The following is a 22,005-nucleotide window of genomic DNA, read 5'->3' on the forward strand; positions in this document are numbered from 1 at the left end:
TGTGTGTGTGTATTCATTCTTTTCTCACATAGATATATACATTTCTTTAATTTTAAACACAGTGGGCCTTTGAGATGGTTCGGTGGGCAAAGACACTTGTTGTCAATCCGAGTTCAGTCCCTGAGACCTACATGGTAGAAAGAGAAAGAGAGAAGCAATTCCCTCAAGTTCTCCTTTGACCTCCATATACTTGCCATAGCACAGTCATGCACATGCGCACACGAACATGTGTACACACCACACACACACACACACACACACACACGCACACACAAAATGTAATAATTCTTTAAATGGCATTTAGGCTGGTGAGAAAGGTCAGTTGGTAAAGTGCTTGCCATAAAAGCCTGAGTTTGATCTCAAGAACCCGCATTTTAAAAAGTCAAGGTGGTGTGTGTTTATACTGCCAGTGCTAGGGAGGTGAAGAAAAGCAGATCCCTGTAACTTGGTGGTGAACTGGTTAGCCCATTTCGAAAGTGCTGGGTCACTAAGAGATCCATTTTAAAAAAGACGAAGAGGAAGAGGAAGAGGAAGACTATGAAGATGACAACAATGACAACACCTGAGGAACAAGACCCAAGACTGTTCCCTGGCTTTCCAAATGATGGATGTATATACACATAAGCACGCATGCGCGCGCGCGCATACACACACACACACACACACACACACACACACACACACACACACACTGGCAATTCCAATACTACATTCAAAACTTACACTATTTTAATGAAGTTCAAAAGCACACAAAACTATGGATAATAATGTTCAGACATGCCTGATACAAATGTAGTAAAAAAAATTTTTTTAAAGGTGGAACAAGTAAGGAATAAACTCCAAATGTATGAGCAGTCACTTCCTGGAGAGTAGACAGGGTAGAAAGAAGGAACACAGTGTCTTTCAGTGGATGAGTATATTTTGTAACTTACCTGCATCCCAAGTCTTTTGAGATGTTATCAAATATAAATATGGATTTTTAAAAGATAATAAGAGACTGTAATTCTGGGTTCCAGCAGCCAAGGGCTCCAACAACGGCTTATGTAAAGAGAAAAATAATTTATTAATATTTTTGGGTGACTCACAGAATAAACAGAAGGACCAAACAACCAGGCTGCAGCCCAGCCAAGAACTCAGGCGTCAGAGCTGGGCCTCGGAAGACACCATTGCATGCAGACACTGCGGTTTCCATCTCCAAAGCTACAAATACTAGTGCTTTGCCAACCTCCTTCTCAAGAGTGGACAGCTGCTGTCACAGGGTGTCCTTATGGCTGCCGTTTCTTCATGCTCCTAGCCTGGCTCCAGCTCTGAGTGGAGAAGTCTGGTAGGGCCAAGTCATGTGCCCGTGTCCTTCCTCAGGAAGACTGGGGAGTGTTGGGATTTTATCCTTTCCTACAAGGCTCATCGGATTATAAATATCTCACATGTAGTCAGAGACTTCACATGCTGAGTGTCTAAACAGTCGATAAGTGTCCACTACAATCCACTCTTAACTGTTTAGCATGGACACGCAGCCTTCCCCTCATACAGTTTCCTTTTTAAAAACGTTTATACCTTACACACTCCGACAACCCCTCATAGCACTAGTAATGTGTTCTTGTCATCCCCAAAGAGTGGGAGCTCTCAAGGACCCACGGTTTCGGGTCCCTACGCAGCTTTGCTTACTCGATCTCTGAGAATACGTTCTTCCACCAGAATCTATTCCTGATACTCCATAGTTGCTAAACCAAAATACTATGCTGATGCCTCCCACTGAGTATTTTTCTAGTAGAAACAGGGGATGGGGGAAATAAAAGAAGAAAAGGGAAAGAAAATTCAACTATAGATATAGGTTTCATTCAACCAAAAATGCTGTAATACCAAAGAGTGGATGTAAGTCAATAGGTGACATTCATGGATCCCTGATGCCATTCAAGGATCCTTCTCACCTTGCCCAGAACCTCAGGGTGGACCCAGAATCTTATTCCTGGGAGATATGAATTGTTGGTAGAAAAAGGATCAGACCCTCCACACATACAAGACAGCTTTTGTCCCAGATGGGATGCTATTCAGGATACTCTAGTACATTAAGGATTGATAAAGATTAATACTTCTATACTAATATTTGGAACAATTATTTTATTTTTCTAATGCACTCACAAAATAAAGACATCATCACTCAGCTAGATTAAAGTAGCTAGTTAAATAGTCACCCAGTCCCAAACTCTATGCACCTCAGTGAACTTCCAGACATTTAGGATGCCCACTCTGAATGACTACTAGGAATAAATACTTCAGTAATTTAGATACAGGAATATTACCTTTCAGTGGGCTGGAATATCCTCTAAATATCATTGACTATTTTGAAAATAAGGCGATTTGCTGCTCGTGAATGACTGAGGCCCAGTGTCAAGAGCATGGGTTTTCTGCTTCCAAGTACAACCTATTTCTATTACATCACATTAACTCTCAAAATATCCCCAGAGATGAGGAAACGGAAGCCACTACAAAAAATGTATGTAGGGTGACATCCAAGTGTCACATGATGCACTGCAGACATGTTTAACCACACTTTTAGGCCAGCCTTTTCCTTATCCTCAGATTATTTCAATTTTAGAAAAATAAATAAATAAAAGACCAAGAAGAGGGCTGAGACCTTTTTTGTTCAATTACTCCTGAATCAGGAAGACTTTATTGTCTGCCTCCTTTATATTTCTTTCTTTCTTTTCCTGAGGAATTTGTCACTCATGCTGTTTCTCTGACAATCAATTCATTGATCTTCACCATTCTACTGTAGAAATATTTGAAATGCAAATGAGGTCACAGGTCCCCTTTCCATAAAGGAGGAGGGGCCGGTCATTCAGAAACAGTAAAATGGTATCGCTCTAGAGATCCTCATCTTCCTATTATGAGAACATAACAACCCTTCTTTCACTTTATTATTTTTCTCTTTGTCAAAGGAGAAAAATAAATTACTTGCAAAATGCATGTGGTAGTTAATTTTCCAAAACATAGGAAATCACTATATTGGAAGAATCTTGATTCATTTGACTGAAACCCGTCAATTTCTCAGACACTAAGCATCAGCAGACTTAGCAAAGCTCTTTGTATCTGTCATCTACCTCATGCATCATTCATGGAAAAGGTGACCTGGCTCCCATTAGTTGACTAGCTGATCTGAATCTTTGGGCTACCCAGATAAGTCATTTCCAGTGGCCCCCTTTTCAAAATTAATGAAATAGAAGAGAATACATTCTACTAAAAAATGCCCTGCTGGGTAAAATAAGGCTAATTCTTTTCTGTATTTCGCCTCTTTCCCACCCTTATTTTTGCTCTCATTCCAAGGGCCTGTGTTTCTGAATTTGTTTCAGATCTAGGAGAACAGAAGATCAATGTCAAGACCCCAGCTGGAGCTAAACAGACGTGAATTTGAATCGGCAACTGCCCTCTGGTACAAAGCCTCCTTCTCCCTTTTTGCTCCAGACCTTGTGTAAGCCCATGAAAACAATGACCAAGTCACTCCCTAGAATATCCGTTGATCAGGCCTGTAGACAGTCAAGACTTCCACCATACCACCCCACAGCATTATGGTCATGGACGATGACAGACATGAGTAGTTGCTAGTTTTCTTATTTTCTATACGATTATGGCTGATTTTAAGTACGGTTAGGCCTTTATGTATGTGGGGGCTGGGGACTGTGTATTGAAAGACTTAACTAAATGGTCACTATCTCTTTCAAAAATCCTTCAATACCGTCCCACAAAGGTCAGCTCCAAGTCTGGACACTGGAGCTTAACAGTCTCCAGCAGGTCCAGCTGCCCTTATTTCTTTCCCCATCCTGAGTTGCTTGACATTTCTCACTTCAATATTCCTGATGTCTGCGACGAAGCCATCTGCCCTCCACCATCTCCATAACACATTATCCTCCAACATCAGTTCAAACCTTACTGCTGGGGCGTCTTGCCCAGGCCCATTGCTTATCCAGATACACCTACCCCTGAAGTAGTACCTACCATGCTATCCAGCAGGAAATGCTAATTTCCTCTCCTCTGTTCATTCAGAACATCTTCTTTCACGTATCAGTGAAAGCGTGAGGGTTTTGTTTGTTTGTTTGTTTGCTTGTTTGTTTCTTCTCAGTCTAAATGTAACTGTCAAAGGAATGGCCATTCGCAACATCTAGCACTTAAATGATGGTGGCCAAGCTGATCGAAAATAGGAGTCATATTTCTCAATACAAGTTGAGTACTCCTTGTTCAAAAATAATTGGGGCCAGAGTGTATCAGACTTGATATTTTTCCTGGTTTTTGAATCCTTGCATATAAATAATGAGCTGTGTTAGGTACAGAAGCAAGTTTAAACGTGAAGCTTACTCATGTTGAAAGTATGATTTATATATGTAACCTGCATGGAGATAACTTTATACACCATTTTTAGTGTGCTTGGATTTTGACCACGATCTACCACATGAGGTAGTGTATTTCACCTATGCTGACACCGCAATGCTTACAGCTTTGTTTGCATATGACTTTGGAGCAATAATAGATTTCAGAGTTTTTTTAAGATGTTCAACCCGTACCCTCAATTACAGAATCATTCAGCTTAAAGGGTTGATCACATGGTTTGGCCCTAAAACCACATTATCCTGTTAAATTATTTATCTGTAAGATACATGCTGATGTCTTTTTGTATTATAGGTATAATATTCCAACATGCATAATTTTGGACTCTCAATTCAAGCTCTAACAAGACGCTTTTACCAGTGTTTCTATGTGAGCACTGCAGCCAAGTGTAATACCATTGCCCTGCTGAGGGATTATTTCAGTAGTCTTTGTTTCATGCTAAGATGTCTTTCTTATGTCTCTTGTCTCAACTGTATGCCTTGCTTCCAGGCCTCTATACAACAGTGACCTTTCTCACCTCTACTCTGTTTTTCCTGCTCAATTTTCAACAGTCAGAATTCTGCTGCAACCATCAGAAAGCACACATCAAACACCTTACACATAGAAGCTAAAAAAGAGTCAGGGGAGATTTTCCTGAGACATGGGACAGAAATTCAGGGCACAGCTAGCTGTCAGGAATAATGAAATGATGGTATCAGAAATCTGTCTCTGCAGTCTTTGTTGACCACGGTGGTAGGCAAGCTCTTTAACAAGAAGAGATGGCCCCGTCCACTGCCCAGTCTCGACCTTGCTCCTTCAGGTGGAAAATTCCATAATAACCGACCCGTTTCCTGACCAATAAAGCTAAAGAACTATGGGGAATCTTATTGGCCCAGTTTGAGCTGCAGGCCCTCCCTAAACCAATTGCTGTGGCAAACAAAATGAGTTTCCTATTCAGACTGGCTGTGGTGTATCACCAGCACCTGGGACAGAGAGTGGTAAGTCACATTAAAGATACAAAGCCAAGACCAAATTCCATTAGAAGGTAAAAGGAGAAAGGACAAGCTGCTGGTCAGACCAAAGCTGCACATAGATCCCATGTCTCCCTCCTCAGCTATGTTTAAAAGAACAAATGTCTACTCCTTAGAGCCATGCAAACATCTCTATTGAAAAGCTAATAAAATGGAAGTTTATCTGCTAGTATTCTAGTAGGATACACAACCAGTATATGAATATTACTAACATAATTATATAGATATAATATGCATATATGAATTTAAGTATATGTAAATCACACATAGAATATGTGCACATGTATTATAGATGATAGATAGATAGATAGATAGATAGATAGATAGATAGATAGATAGATAGATAGATGGAGGAAGAGATAGATAGATAGATAGATAGATAGATAGATAGATAGATAGATAGATGGATGGATGGATGGATGGATGGATGGATGGATGGATAGATGGATAGATAGATAGATAGATAGATAGATAGATAGATAGATAGATAGTTTTAGTTAAAGTTATTGTTGCTGTGATGAAACACCATAAACAAAGAAATTTGGGGAGAAAAGAGTTCATTTGTCTTATGGTTCTACATCACTGTTCATGGTTGAAGGAAGTCAGGACAGGAACTCAAACAAGGCAGGAACCGGAGGCAAGAGCTGAAGCTAGCCCCCATGGATCACGGACACACAGTGCATACCTGCTACCTGACACCACAGAAAGGATAGAAGTCTAAATAGACTATGCTTTTCCAATAAATATAGAACTTATGGTAAAAAATTATAAATTATGTGCAATAAGAGAGAAACAATAGCACCTAATAAATCAGAATAACTCTAACAATGCACTAAGATAAGAGCTATATGACCATAGTTTCCCTCAATGGTTAGGAAGTGATTCACATATAGACGGGATAATCTTCACAAAGATGTGATTTGTATGTGTGGTAAGACAGATGGATTGTGCAGTGTCTTATCACTGTATCATGGTGTGCAATTCACAACTGAAGAGTTATTTACTTCTGGAACTTGCCGTTTAACACGGTCAGACTTCGACTTATGTTGATTGCACGTAACTAAAAGCATAGAAAACAAAACTAAGAAAAAGAGCGAACTGCTGAACCAGCCTCTTCTACAAAAAACCTTTATAGCAACATGCAGGTTAGCGTTCAATCTCATAGCTGAGAACCACTGCTTAGACGAGCTAACTGTCTTGGGGAATTATAACATAAATACAGGCATCTTCGCATCCAGTTTGAACTTTTTTTATATTGTTAATTTTATCTTAATTTTTGTATAGTTGACACTTAATTCGATAATACATCAATCTTGTCTTTCATATGTAAACAGGGTGAAAGATTTCTTTACTCACTTCCCCACAAAACAATTTGAATAGAATTAATTATTTTCAGGACAATAATCAATGCTGTCTAGGTCTCTTCACTTCTGACACTGCCATTTCCAAACGCATAGTTTGTGGGGCCCCATGGGCATAGAAGACAATTTTCAGGGCCCAGCCACATCTCCTAAGTGCAGCTCAAGATTCAACTGAAACCACAGTCCCCTTCAAGCTTTCACTGTGTCACCTGTGCCCTGGCTAGTCATGCTCTCTGATCCATCAGAATAGCAACCTGGAAAAACAGCACTGTTCTCTCCTAAGATGCTCGCCCTCATTGCTAACAGCTCAGGAATCTCTTTTATTTGGGTTGTTTTGTTTGGTTTTTTCATTTTTTCTTGGTCTCCATTCTTTCCTGGGAATATTGTCAAATATAAATGTATTATGCTTACACTTACAGCCGGGCAAAGGCCAAACAACGATAATATGCATCTTGACTTGTGTCAGCTGAGCCTTTAAGGCTGTGAAATTGCAGGAGTTTGGAAAACTCCTTCCCAAACTGATCTTGAACTCCCAGGCAAGACCCAACTCTGATTTCAGTTGCATAAAGAGCCCACGGTCAAGTTTGATACATTTTCTGAGCTAGTTAATGAAGAATAAACCCACATAGTCTGCATTTCTACTTAGCCTGATCATTAAGCTACCCACGCCAATGTGCATATTCTATTTCCTTCCCACCCCACGTCCTGCTGCCACTGTACCTACCCAAAAACCTGCCAGTCACTCCTGGACAGTCAGAAATTTTATATTTCTCCTATAATTCTTGATCCAATAGGAGAAATAAGACCAGAAGACAAACTATAGACAAGCAGGGATAGGGTTACATTTATCTGAAATATTACATTTTTTAAAAATAATGCCAAAGCTGGGAAGCCTGGCACAGACTTATAATCAAAGGTGGAGGTAGGAGGATAGTGGCTGGTTCAAAGCCAGCCTGTGATAAGTAGCAAGAATCTACTTGAATGCCAAGTATCCAGCACTCTGTAAAAGAATGTGTTGGTCTATAATAGCATAAGCATTGCGGCAATTCATACGCTTAATATTATAGTCATAATTCCTATTTGAAATGAAGCTGTGATTTTAATTAACCTGCAGAGTCTGTTAGGTGTTCATTATGCAAGAACTCTTCAAATAGTTTTACTAGAAGACCAGTGTGATGAAAAGGAAAGACTGATTTAGTCTTGGTGGCATGTAGGATGGGTCATAGGAGGACATGTATTAAAGCCAGCAGACATCGGAAGTACCGAAACAGTCCAAGAATGAAGGGAGGTGATGACGCTGAAATTGGAAATGGAGAATGGAGTAAAGGCATTCTCAGGAGGAGATGGGATGACTTGGGTTATCAGTTGGAACGTGTGTGAATGGTGAACAAGATGGTTCTCTACTGAGACTGCACAGAGGGCTAAGCCGAGAGGTTCTATGAAGAGCTGGCTCTGTGCACATCAAGCTCAAAGCCGTGAAAACATCAAAGTTGGCAATGTCCACTAGGCAGTTAAAAAGGGGGTCTTGACACTCAGGAATTATGACCAGAGATTCAGATTCAAATGTAGCTCAGTGAATATCAGCCACGGTCCCGGTCTGCCCTGTGTGATTTCTGCCCTCTCCTAAACTGTTCCTATAGCCTGTGTTCTTCTGGCTTATCCCAGAAACTGTACTTTAACAAGGTGCAAATCAGGCAGACAGTAGTTGTTCTTTTCAAGACAATCTGCATGTTCACTTACTACTGTTTTGCACCTGCTGTTCAGCAGAGGAACGCATTCCTCCGTAGTTTATGTCCACCTCTTTCATACACCCATCTCACCTGTATTCTAGCATGAAGGGTTCATTAAGTTGGGACAGTGGCTATTTATTGAACATATACTTTGATTTGGGAACCATGGTTACATGGCAGAAATAAAGACGATTAAAATGTGCTGTCTGCTCTGAAGGAACATGGTATTTATAAGGAAATCATAAACAAGTGGGTGAAAAAGTTATGGGATAAAGAACAAAAAGTTCTCTAGATATGCCAAGAAGGGACCTATGAAATGCTCAGGCAGAGAACGTAAGAGTCATCCAGGCACAAGAAGGAGGCACAGGAACTAGTGACCACAGTTAATGGCAAGAACCGAAAAGAGTTCAAACCTCAGTTGGAGCTTTGCTTAATGTGTGATAGAATACAGAAAATGGCTGGGGGAAGGCTTAAGAATGAGGATCAGAGGTGACGGTCTTGTTCTATTGAATTGCAAGACATCTGCAGATGAGGCCAGCCCGTCACCAGTAACTTTGACGTCTCTTAACGCAGGTTAAATTTGGAATAGTAATGTCTGTTTCTAAGCACTGGAGGTTTTTACGATTCTCTGGCCACAAGTCATTCACTTTAGACCAGTGGTGCTCTACATTCCTAATGGTGCAACCCTTCAATATAGTTCCTCCTGTTGTTGTGACCCCAACCACAAAATTATTTTTGCTGCTACTCCATAACTGAAATTTTGCTACTGTTATGGATTATAAATAGCTGATATGCAGAATATCTGATATGTGACCCCTGTGAAAGGGTCACTTGGCCCTCAAGGGGCCACAACCAAAAGGTGAGAACTTTGCTCTAGCCTATGCCCTTGTAATGGCAACGACTATGGATCTCTTATTTAACTAACTACTTCCCTTCCCAATGAAGATTTCCTCAATTCTTATGTCTTTTATATATCTAGATACAACAAATATTAAGAGTATTTAATAATCTGGCAAGACAAAATAGGAGGTAAAAATACTTGCTATGCAAGCTTAATGGTCTGAGTGAAAAGACACCTTGGCATGCACACATCTATGCACACAATACATACATGCATACACACATACACACGTGTATCCCCCAAAGTCGAGTTTGTCATCATCATGTGTCATCCTTACAAAAGAGAGTTGATCTAGCGATAGTAGGAAAAATGTAGTAACAGCTATTATATATCTACTACCTTCAGTATATTGTAGGGAAAAAGTGAAACTAAACAGCCTCGCCTTGCATCTTCGGTGTATATGACTCTAGCTGTTACTGTTCCATTGCTATAATAAAACACCACAACCATGTCAACTTATAAAAGGAAGGGTTTATTACGGGCACACAGTACATAGACCTAAGAGCTCATCATCTCAGGGCAGCAGGGCAGCAAGTAACAAGCATGTTGGTTGGAGCAGAAGAGGGGAGAACCCAATCTTAAAACCCAAACAGGAAGCAAAGAGCATACTCTTTGAAACCTCAAAACCCACCCTCCCAACCCCCAGTGACATACTTTCTCCAGTAAAACCACACTTCCTAATGCTCTCTAACCAACTGGAGATTCAAATGCACAGGTGCTTGGGGAACATCCCATTCAAACCACCATAATAACCGAGAAGAAATATTCACCACACACAAGGGGGCCTCATTCTGCAACAAGAACCTGACCTATCTCTACCATTCTCAGTTCCAAATATACTGGAAAGTAACTCAGGTCCAACCTGGGCTAAAGAAATACTGCCTCGGAACCATCCATATAACCTGAATACCAAATGTTAGATGCCTAGTGCACCCCATGGAAGGTGCATGCCTGGGATCTCAGCACTTGGAAACAGAAGCAGGAGGACCAGAAGTTCAAGAACAGACTAGGCACCAGGAGACCCTGTCTCAACACAAAAGGAAAGAAGTACTACCATGAGGCCTGCCACTGTGGCTAGTGGGGCTGCTAGACAGGCCAGTCCTCAGCTGGGCATGTCTCAATGCTATCGCTGTCACCTGAGTAACCCATTCAGAGAGACCTAGTTCTGAGCAGCTATCCTAACTTTCCTGAGCCTGCTCTCCCCTGCCAATCGCCATGCCATTCCCTAGTTTACAACTTGGCTGTCCACCTACCTATGAACTTGATCCAAGGCCTTTGAGTTCCTACTCTGTTCTCCACACACCTTGCCTAGCCCAGAATTCTCATCCTATCCTGTGTCACCTAGGCTAGCTGATGCACACCTTTCACCCTAGGTGACAGGTTAGGATGTCTTAGAACATCCTGTGTATACCTTTTGCATTCATTTACCCATCAACTCTGTTGCTCCCAAACAGTCCAATGAATCTAAAGCTAACTATGGTTTGGAGGGAAAGAGTTATTTCACAACTGACTACGAGCTGTTCTCGCATTACATTGTTCTGTATTAACTAAGCAGCTCATATCAGAAGCATGAACTTCCTTTGTTTTGTGCAATTCTGCAGTTGCAGTCTCAGTTATTATTGAATGGTATAAAATGATGACTGCTTTTCATATATATAAATATACATATGTGTGTATACATATATATGTATATATACTGTTCAGTTAATACACGCAAACACGCATATCTGTATGTGTATATGTGTGTATGTGTGTGCGCGTGTGTGTGTATACATATATATGAATATATAATTCAGTAATACACACAAACACACATACATATGTGTGTGTATATATGTGTGTGTGTGTGCACCAAGTGAGACCTCCCTGCATTCTAATTTGATATTGTCCCATGTACTCATGTACTCATGCCTCCAACCAACCTAAGAGTCCCCTGCTCCATGCACTCTCTCAGGGTTTTCAGCTCTTTTCAGCATCAGGACTCAGGCTGGTGGGTGGTGGGGCTAGGCGGTTTCTCAGCCTATCTTCCTTGCTCACTTACCCTGCCAATTTTCATTGTTACCCTTTTATTGTCATCAAGTTTATAGGAGAAAAAGATGGCATCGTATTAGGGCATAATTAGGATAATAAACGGGGGCTGCGGTTTGCTTTTGGACTGCTTCCAGTTGGGTAGCATACATAACCACCTCTAGCTGACTGCTGGATGGCTGTGACTTTGATAAAGTGGCATTATTTACTGCTAATGGATGAGATGATGATTTATTACTAATTACCCTCCCTTTCCACAAATTTTATATTATGTTAAATGAAGGATTACAGTGGGGGGTAATAAATATTCACTAGGAAAAACGTCTAACTGCAAAGTTCATGAAACTAGACCCTGAATGGAGGACTAGAGAGAGCTGTGAGCTGAAAAGTGACCCACCCTGCTGTGAATGACTCCCTCCTGCCCCAAGCAGTCTCCATGCAGCTCCATTTCTTCAAAGCATGCTCCATCTACCAACCCCTAGCCTGATCCTCCCTCCCTCTTATTGAAACCTCTAGGAGAGAAGCCCCAGTAGGGTAACTTACCCAGCATCTATTTGGTCCTCAGGAGTCTCCTGTTGGTAGAGAGACAGTATCTCTCTGGGAATTGAGGATGACTTTAAGAACCAAGGATGTTTAAACGAAATATTCAAGTGACAGACAGAATGTGAACAGATACAAATATAGAATCCTAAGGCTATAAACAATGGTAATACCTTTGGGGCAAAATAGAGTTTCCTTTGCCAGTAAACTTGTCCCTTTTAGAAGGGGACAAGACCTAGGGAGCCCTAACTGGAAGGTTGGACTAGAGGGGCAAATTTGAAAAGAAAAACTCAAGGCTGTGTGGGTGTAGATGGCTGTGTCAAAAGAAGGCCAGGAGGAGAATCCAGAGATGAATCAAAGCTGAACTGGAATCACACTGGAAGGCTCCCGAAGCCAGGAAAGACTAAAAACACCTTTTAATACTTCTTTATAATTCTACAGTATCTGGACAGAATGCTCAACAGAGAGATGTTCTGATCTGGTTCAATGACTGATTTTCGGCAAATATACTAGCAGAGGGGGAATCAACATTCTTCATATGTAGATCAGTGATGGCTAATGTATCTGAGCAGTATCTGATTTTAATGTATTTTTGCTCAAATTTTATTGTTTAGTAAGTTGTTACTTAAGTTAGTTTGTGGTATTGTTTTCTTTTACTGAATCTGTAGACCTCTTCTTACACACTGTGGTTTCTTCTAACATCAGCTACAATCTGGTTTGAATCCTATGTTTAGATTACCAATACATAAATTGCCTTGTTGGTATAATATAAAGTGAATGGAGTGTGTTTGGCATTTCACAGAATATGTTTGTGTTATCACTGATCTGAGAGCAGAAGAACCCATCTCCTCTCACACTTAGAAAGCACTAGACATGACTATACTCCAACGACAAACTTGGCATTGACGTTTTGCCAATATCTACCTGATCTAAAGAAGTGGCCATGTCCTTAAAGATAAGTTCACAAGCAGAGAAGAGAGACAGATTTTCTTGATATAGAAAATGACTTTTCAAGGTGCGAAGACTTACAGAAGACTGGAGAACGGTAAAAATGTCAATGTAATAAGAATACAAGGTGTATAGAGTAGACAGGAAGAAACAGTAGCAAATGGGGTTGCTTAGAGATAAACTGCACTAAGAATTTACATAGACAAATTTTAACCTTTGAGCAATTGGAGGCACAGGAAGTAATGTACAGTCAGTCATGTCTTCCTAACAAAATCCCCACCAGATGCCCAAATTCACTCATTACCATAGATGTCATATTAATAACTGATATACATCCTCCCATAGTCTTTAAATAACATGTAGATTATTTATAATGCCTGATAGATTCTAATGCTATGTAACTTTTTTAGCTTCCAGTCAATGTTGTGTGAACTTTCTCCTGTGAGATGAACAACCTTCTATTCACTCCAGGCAGGGAATCAATGACAAACCAAAGAAGTCATTGCACCTAAGTCACCAACTTCCTGAATCAACAAGCGTCACTAGGGCTACTTACAAGAGCATGGGTGAGGGACTATTCCCAGGAACAACTGAATGAGTAGCTTCACTGAAGAAAATAGTTCCTGACAACTATAACAGCTTACAGCCTCAAGGAGAGATGGTGTGCTGGAAATCCCTCCATGTCAGAAAGCAGTCACAGTCTATATAAATCCTAGGAAAAGGGCCTCTGGGGCACGCTCCCACTCTTCCATGACTACTGAGCATTGGTGTGCCAGAACCAGTGTAGGTCTCTTGTGGGTGATCAAAGTTGCCAAGAATTCAAGACAGTGACCGTGCCACATGCAGGCACATGCCTTTCACAACACATGGCAGAGACGTCTATGTGTGGGTGGATGGGTTGTCGGATCCACAGATACAGAACCTGTAGATAAAATACAGAGGATTGGCTGCTCTGTGATGTTTCTGAATTTTGGAAACCAAACACTGACACTAGGTAGAGCATAGATGTAAAAGAAAACTAAAGGGCAGGTGCGGGAGGAACCCCGGGGAGAAAGAAACAGTTGAGCTGTCGAGAGGAGACGGGCAGCCTCCTAGTATAACCCAATAGATCAGCATGCTGTGCTGAAATGAAAGAGAAAGACAGACATTGAAGACCTCAACTTTTTTAATTTGACCCTGAGTATAGATGAAAAACTTGTGTGTGAAAGTATTCCATAATTTTTTAACTATTGGCCCACTGGGCTTCCACTTCTAAAGAATTTCTTAACTGAATTGAATAGGAAAATACTTATTTGGCATAAAGGAAGAAAACCCAGCATCCTTTGAGTGCTGTTAGTGTTAGATTTAGGCTAAGTTGTCATATTTAGTCTTGACAAAAGCCCTGGGATAAAGATATTACTTTCTTTTTAACAGAATAAGAAGCAAAGAAAAAGAAAATATAATAACTGGCTCATGGTTACAGGATTATTACAAAAATATTCACACTCAGGGTTTAGGGCTTTGAAAGAGTTTTTTTCTATGTTCAAACACTGCCTCTTGGTAGAGTAAAATAATCTTCTGAAACTGCGTCCTGTGAGCCTTTTCAAGGCGACTATACCAAAGGCTTCAGATTCTCACACAGGAGACGGTAAAGAAGATAAATGGAGTAAGACATTCTGAAATGAAGATGTTCCCACTCTAATGCAGCAAATTCTCCATGAGAGTGAAGAGCGGCTGGTAAGTCAGCCATGAGGACCGTCTGTGCTGACCCCTCTTTGTTTCTCAATAGAAGGTCTTAGTGTCTCTTCCCAGCGATAAAAAGTAACTAAGACAAAGAGAATAGCCAGGAAACACAGTACTATGCACAGAATGGAGTCCCCTGAGTATGCAGCAGGGTGGGGAAAGGAAGGTCCACAATCACCTGGAAAGGTTCCTGGGAAAAACCCGGCCTTTCAGCATCTTTCACCCAAAGATCCCTGACAGTCAATTATGTGAGCACCAGCCAAGTTAGGAGGTCTGCCTCCATCTACCCATCCTCTGTAAGAGTCCAGAAGCCTGGTGAGCAGGGTGAAAGGATAGCGAAGAAAACCAGACAGAAACTAGACCCAAGGGCTAGGGGTCTTGTCTACAAAATCAGCAGGGGAACTCGTCAGGGAAGGATCTTCAACTAGGTGGGAGATTGAAGTTTTACATGAGACTGGTTTCTGCTGGTTTATTTAATTCTTGAAAATGAACCTTTGGCTAATATTTTGAAGTTGCTTGAAAAGCTATTGATGTCTACCAAAGTTGTCACCAACCAAGCAAGGAAGAAAAATCTCATCAAGTATTAAGCAGAACAGATGTGGAAGACAAACGAAGGTCATTTCTTAGTTAACCTCTTCCAAGTCTAGCACTGTAATAAACGACCTAGAGTTAAAGTGATGGAAAATCTGCCAAAATGCTGAGTTCATCGTGAAGAATTTTGCAAGGTCAGAGCCCACACACCCAAGAGACTCTTTTCTACTCAAATCTATATTCAATATATCTGCAGGTGAAGTAAGCTTCCAAGATACCTGAGAATGGTTTCTAAACAATTTACATATTAAGTATCAAAAGTAAATTTGAGGAATTTGAAGGGACAGGGAGCTAATGCAAATGAAGTCCAGCCTAGACCGGGAGGCTGGTGTTACCAGGAAGGCATATTTATTAGATATCTTCAATGTGTTAAGTGGTGTGTAAAGCCATAAGGCGAATTAGAAGATATGCTTCCTATTCTTAGAACCAGCTGGATAAAATAAATCTCTGCTTAAAAGAAAACAGGAGAAAAGAGGAACAGGGACCATAAGCATAATGAAATGCTGTAATGGGAGCGTAGGGATAGTCTCAAGCAGAAACATGCACGAAGTCCAGGCACAGGAAGAGGATTTGAACGACAAAGACAAAGGGTTTGGAAAGAGCTTCCCTCACATGGCTGCCAAAGCTTGACTAGAGATGATCCACAGTTGCCAGTGGAGATTTCCACTCCGCAGCACCTGTTAGTGGCTTCATGGGGGAATGCTTAAGTATCTCAAACATGGGTTAGTATATTCTTCTGAGAATTTTCCCTGGAAAGCATTCCATGGGAAAAGTTCACAGCATCCTTTCTGTCCTGACCCGAAAAGGAAGCTCAAATGACCATCACCCCTCATCGGGATGTTTCAGGAAAATGGGATTTGGGATTTCTAATACTAAGGGAACTCAATAGAGATAGCCTGGGCTCTCAGGTCATCAGTATAAGCAAAGCTACACCCAAGAAATAGAGACCGAAAGGCAACAAATACAGACAAGTGCTTTAGCTGGGCAAAGGATTTCTTTGAATTCAAACCTGACCGAGACAGAGAGCTCCCTCGAGTCTCAGAACTTCAGTACGTCCTCTGCTCGCTACAGCAACACATGGTCTTGGTTTTCCTTCTACTGATTCAGTCAGTCACTTGATCTGGGGTGCATGGATGAGTTTAGTGGTGTGAATGGCACGTTTCTACGGCTGTCTGCCTGTTCCTAGATGTAACTAATAATCCATCTGCCTGCTTGCTGCTTCCTGTGGAGAGGGGACACTGAGTGTCTGAAGCACTTGAAAGAGAAGAAAACGTTCTGAGCAAGGGGTTAGGGAAGGCCGTTCAGGGCAGAGTTTTGTCAGTAAGTGCACATTAAGATGTGCTGACCCAGATAGTCGAATCTCACTGTTTTCCGCATGCCTGACAAAATCCTGAGCTCAGCAAGCATGTGGTCTGGCAGGCTGGGAGTAGAAACCTGCGGTCCCACCAGGATTCTTCATCGTTTCAACACGGCCTTCTCTGTGGTTGGCGAAGCTGCACGAGTCTCCTGTTTCAGGCTGGGATTCTATTATCCCTTTCACTTATGAGAGATGGACAAGGTGCCCAAAGCTGTGGTAAGACTGACTTTGACATGTTCGTTCGTTTGTTTGTTTGTTTAATCTAGAAATAGTATTAAAATGTTTTGTCCTGTTTCTCATGTGAAGGAGACAGGTTTGAGACATGAAACACTCTCCTCCATCTGACGCAAATAATATCGTGCGCCTCAGCAAAATTACTCTCCTCTCTTTCACCACAAGATGCAAGCTTTAGATTATAACGGACAAACAGTTTAAGCCAAAATTATAACTTCTGATTAAGCAGCATGGCCCAGCTGCTGGATCTCTAGTGCAAAAGCCCGACCCTGAGGAATGCGGAGCCCGTGGTCGCAGCCATTGTTTGTAGACAGTACTTTTAATTCAATTTAATTTAATTTTGTCTTTTTATGTAACTCTTTATTGACTAACCTCGCCCTCCAAGTTTCCCAGCTGAAGCCAAATTGAGGCAACCAAGGAGATATGACCAGAGCCAGCCAGCCATAGACAACTTCTGGAACAGTAGCCTTCACTGTTTCATGGCAGAAGTGTTTACGGCCACATTTGATGTGGCATGTGTTAAGAGAGCAGGACTGAGTTACACCTGAGCTAAGCCAACTTGACAGGGGAGTCTAATGTCTCTGGGACTGAAGTGCACTGACCCAGCTCCAGAATGACATCAGTGTTACCCATATAATCTCAAGACATTAACCCTTGAGTGACCTCCAATAATACAAAAACGGATCAATGAATCACTTGGAATGATTTGGGCGCTAAGTAATAGAAAGCCCGATTCAAACTACCATTAATAATAAGTTGAATTAATTGGTTTACATAATGGAAGGCCAAAACTGAAGTAGACTTTAGGGAAAGTTTGGTGAGGACTCTGGCTCTCTAGTTTGTGCTGTTTTCTGGAATCTTCGTTTTGCCAAAAGCCAGTTTGATTTTCAGGCTGTCTTCTCCGTTAGTGAAAGATGAAAACTACCCCCATAAGGTTCACATTCTTACAGAAAACCACGCACACAGAGCGAAGACACGATCTGTATCCCAGGAACAAAAGAAAAGGAACTTCACTGGTGGACTGAAGCCAGCCAGGGGCCATGCCTGCACCTGGCAAGAAGGTATCCCAGCCAGCCTTCTGACCACTCTTCTAATGAAGGAATAAATACTGAAGGAGAGCCACAGTCCAGACTCAAGCACTCAGCTCAGCTGTCCAAAATAGAAATGCAGGCTTCACCAAACACTTCGTTTTTAGGCGGAGGAGTAGTGAACTGCGGAAAGTATATCCTGATCAGTGATCACAAAAATAGCAGAATACAGAAACAGCTAAGGCAACAGCCATTTCTGAATAACATTTCCCTAGGCATTTGGGGAAGGTGAGAGTTCTAATACTTGCTTCTGAGAACCTCAAAGGGCTTTCCCACAGTCCCCCTTGACTGAATCATTCATTTGCAGGTCCCAATAATTTAATAAAGCAACCTTGAAAGTTTGCCCATGTGAATGGCCCAAGAAAGAGAGCTCTGTTCTAAAATCAGTAATGCACTGCCTGGTTTGTGCTGCCGTCTAAGATGGCAGTCAGCATTAAAAGTGCCCTCCGTGCTGGGTAATGTCTAGTTAACCGTGTCTAACCCTAACCTTTTTTTTTTGACAGTCTGAATATAAGGCCTACATCACGAACAGTGAAGCGATTTCATCTATGTTGTAAACTAACAAGTTCTCCTGTCACAGTTTAATGGATGGGAGTACCACAAAATTCCCAGGATAGAGACAAATGACTTATGACATAGCAAACATAAACTTCAAGTGCGCCAGTTCCCCTTGTCTCCTATTACACTATGTTCCTAAGGGGTAACTCCGTCCATTCACGTGAGGTACTGGTGCATTTGCTAGACTTCATGTCTTTGGCGATACAGTTGGCAAGGATGACTTCAGGAAGGAAAGATCTGAAAACTTCCAAGGTTCCAGTCTGTAACTGGCTGACTCAGGTGTCATGTGTCTGAAGCAAGGCATGGTGAGAAGCATGTAATGAGGAAAGGCAGAACCTCATGGCCCAAAAAAAATCAAAGTACAGATAAAGGAACTAGGTTCTCAAAACATTCACCAAGGGCCTAACTTCTTCCAACAAAGCCCCACTTCTCCTAAAAAGGTAAACTATGCTTTAATAAGTAGTTGAGAACTTGACCTACACTTTGTTTAAATGATTACTCCAAACTTGGCCCCCAAAAGAGACGATATCTTTATTATCCATAACAATAAAAATGGCTGCCCTTCTCTCTGGAGGGTGAAGCTATCATTATCTTCCAAGCCTGCACACAATGCAAATAACCACGAACAGACAGTCCAGAGCAAAATCTGTCGTTTTCTCTGATCATTGTGTATGCAGACCTGCAAGACACCCAAGGAGAATTATCCTCCAACAACAGCAGACAGTAGAAAGTTATAGACACTGAGAGATGCATCTGGTGTTCTCTAAATACTAACCGGAAGCAACAGAGGTAGAGAGAAGCAGAGGAGGCATGAGAACTTTTACAGCAGTAGGAAGAATGAACAAATAAAGGCACCGGGGCAGTGGAAGGGTAGTGGGTTTTCTAAGCCTATCTAGAGAAGCATATTCATGCTCAGAAGAAGTCGCACAGTATCATTAATAACTGAATTAGCGAATGCAATATTATTTTGAGGGTGGAAATTTCCCCCCTAATCCACTAACATCACTGTGACAATGGAAGTCACGCCAGACTCAGACCATGCCGGGCAAATGGGCTCTGGGAAAGATTTGTATTCTACAGACAAAGCTAAATGTTGCGGAGGTTCACCTCAGGGAGCAAGGCGTTGGGAAACTATCTCCACCACAAAAGCCGTTTCTGTTAAAGAAATTGATTTTGCAGTTTTTAGCTTCTTATATATTATCTCTTACTTTGTGTCTCCGCCCAACCTTCTTCTCCAGATAAGAGATTGCTACTTATTGCCTCTTGCCAGCGATAATAATGGCAGATGATGCCGGATGTGCCCTTGTTAAAAGTCAACAGAACAATTATCTCAGAAGGAATGCATCCTCATCTGAGAAACTAACTTGGCCTCCATTTTCAGTATCTGGTTACATTTAGTTCATTACCTTAGCTCCAAAACAAAACAACAACAACAACAAAAAAAAAATCCAAATTTTCTTTTTACACTAAGCATTCAGTCAAAGCAAGCATCTTGTGATTACTACCTCTTATTTACTTTGCCTTAAGCATTTTATTTGTTCCTACAACAACAATGACTTACAAAAATAAAAGTCTTCCTGCTCATTGATAATTAGATGTTTGCTTCATTTGGACTTCCTCCAACTCTCTTCTGCTCACATACAGCTCTTTATAATTAATTATCCTCTTGCTGAGGAACTCAAAGCTGAAGTCTGACCGAAGTACATCTCATCCCACACAGATGTCCTAGTTATTCCACAAAAGGTTAATTAATCATAAGAGGTGCTTCAGAGCAGGAGGCACTGGAAGAAATCCTCTGGCAACGCAGAGAAACTACCAGCACGCCCCTAGTTATTGAGCTCACACCAAGAGACTCTTTCAGTGGAACAAAAATCCAACTGCACAGAATGGCTGGCTGGTGGGTATAATATCCTGCCCTACATAATGGAGCTTACCACTTCCAGTCACTGATGATTCAGAACCCTCAGCCTGCCTATGGGGGAAGGTCAGCGCTGTTTGTCCCCATTTAACAGAGATGCCTGAAACTACCAAATCGCAAGGGCAGAAGCAGTCTCCATTGTCCCCCTCCCTTTGACTGTCTGTCATTTCATCACATGAATGAGCCCTCCTCTCCAACCAACCAGTCTGCAGTTGTACCATCCAAATGCTCCTGGTGCTCTCCCAACCTGTAGTTTCAGTCACTCTAGCCCCTACAGTCCTGGGACAGCCTCTCCCGCATTCACTGTCCAGCCAAAGCCTATAAGTCAGCCAAGACCAAGTTCCAATCACTTTACCTGTTAGTCTGCATCCAGAACGCTTCAACTCACAGGTAGTGTGTCTTCTTTCGATCAGGAGCATTGCCTTGGAAAACAAAACCATAGATACAATTTGACTCCTGTCGAATGTCTAACTTTGAGCAAGGTGCGTGATTCCTGTGCACATCGCTCCTCCTTGTTCAATACACCACAAAGAATTTGGTGAGTTTTACTGTTGACATTATCTAGAATGAGGTGTGCAAATGTCTGTCATTTTGTTGCAACTTAACATGTATTCCTTTGCTTAATAATTGATTGCTGTTATGCTTCGGTTTTTCTTCTTTTTTTTCTTCTCTTAACAAAAGATGTGACAGTCACATCTCATTTGAAGTCATCATTCTCTGAAAAATAAGAGGGTAGTTACATTTGTTCCAGAACAGGAGTGCCAAAACTTGGGTATTGTAAAGATCTACACAGCATTGGGGTTGGTGGCTCAGTGGTAGAGTACATGCCTGGTGTATATAAGGCCTCAGTTCAATTCTCAGGTTGGCAAATCTATAAAATATAAATAAATATATAAGTCAATAAATATAAATAACTATCTGTGAGAAGATACAGGCTATGAGAAGGAAATTGTTGTAGGAGCAGATGAGGTCAGATTCTCAAGCCTTGGGGGTTCATTTGTGGTCCTTGAGATGGCTACAAATTGAACAACAACAACAACAAAATTATCTAGCACACCGGTCCATACTATCACATGTGGCTCTCCAGGAGACTGCCCCAGCTCTGGCTACTCTCCCTGAGACAAGGTGTCCCTCTGTTGCCTGTGTAATTTCCCTGACACTAAGACTTCTCATCAGAGTCTCTCTCTGGAGACGGAAGGTGAGGTGGTGACTGCCAAATGCCTAAGAATACTCTTACCATGGCATTTCTGCTGCCAAATGCCTAAGTATACTCTTACCATGGCATTTCTGCCCACAGACTGTGTACTCTGAGAGGCCAAAAACTTAATAGAATTTTATAGTTCCCTTAGGATCTGCCCTTTACATCAATAAACATCAGACACTATGGTATACGTCCATACATTTCAGTAGATGAACCTTCAAGCATGAGTGCGTGCATGCGTGCATGTGTACATGGAGAGGCCAGAGGATAACCTCAGATTTTGTTCCTCATGGGAAATCAACCTCAGTTTTTTCTTTTTTCTTTTCTTTTTCTTTTTTTTTTTTTTCACTTTCTCTAAACTAGGATTTCTCACTGATCTGGAATTTGCCAAGTAGACAAGGCTTACTGGAGAGCTAGCTCCAGGGATCCTCCCATCTC

This window comes from Rattus norvegicus, chromosome 9, assembly GCF_021556685.1.
Source record: "Rattus norvegicus strain SHRSP/BbbUtx chromosome 9, alternate assembly SHRSP_T2T, whole genome shotgun sequence".
In the NCBI taxonomy this organism is placed as follows: domain Eukaryota; kingdom Metazoa; phylum Chordata; class Mammalia; order Rodentia; family Muridae; genus Rattus; species Rattus norvegicus.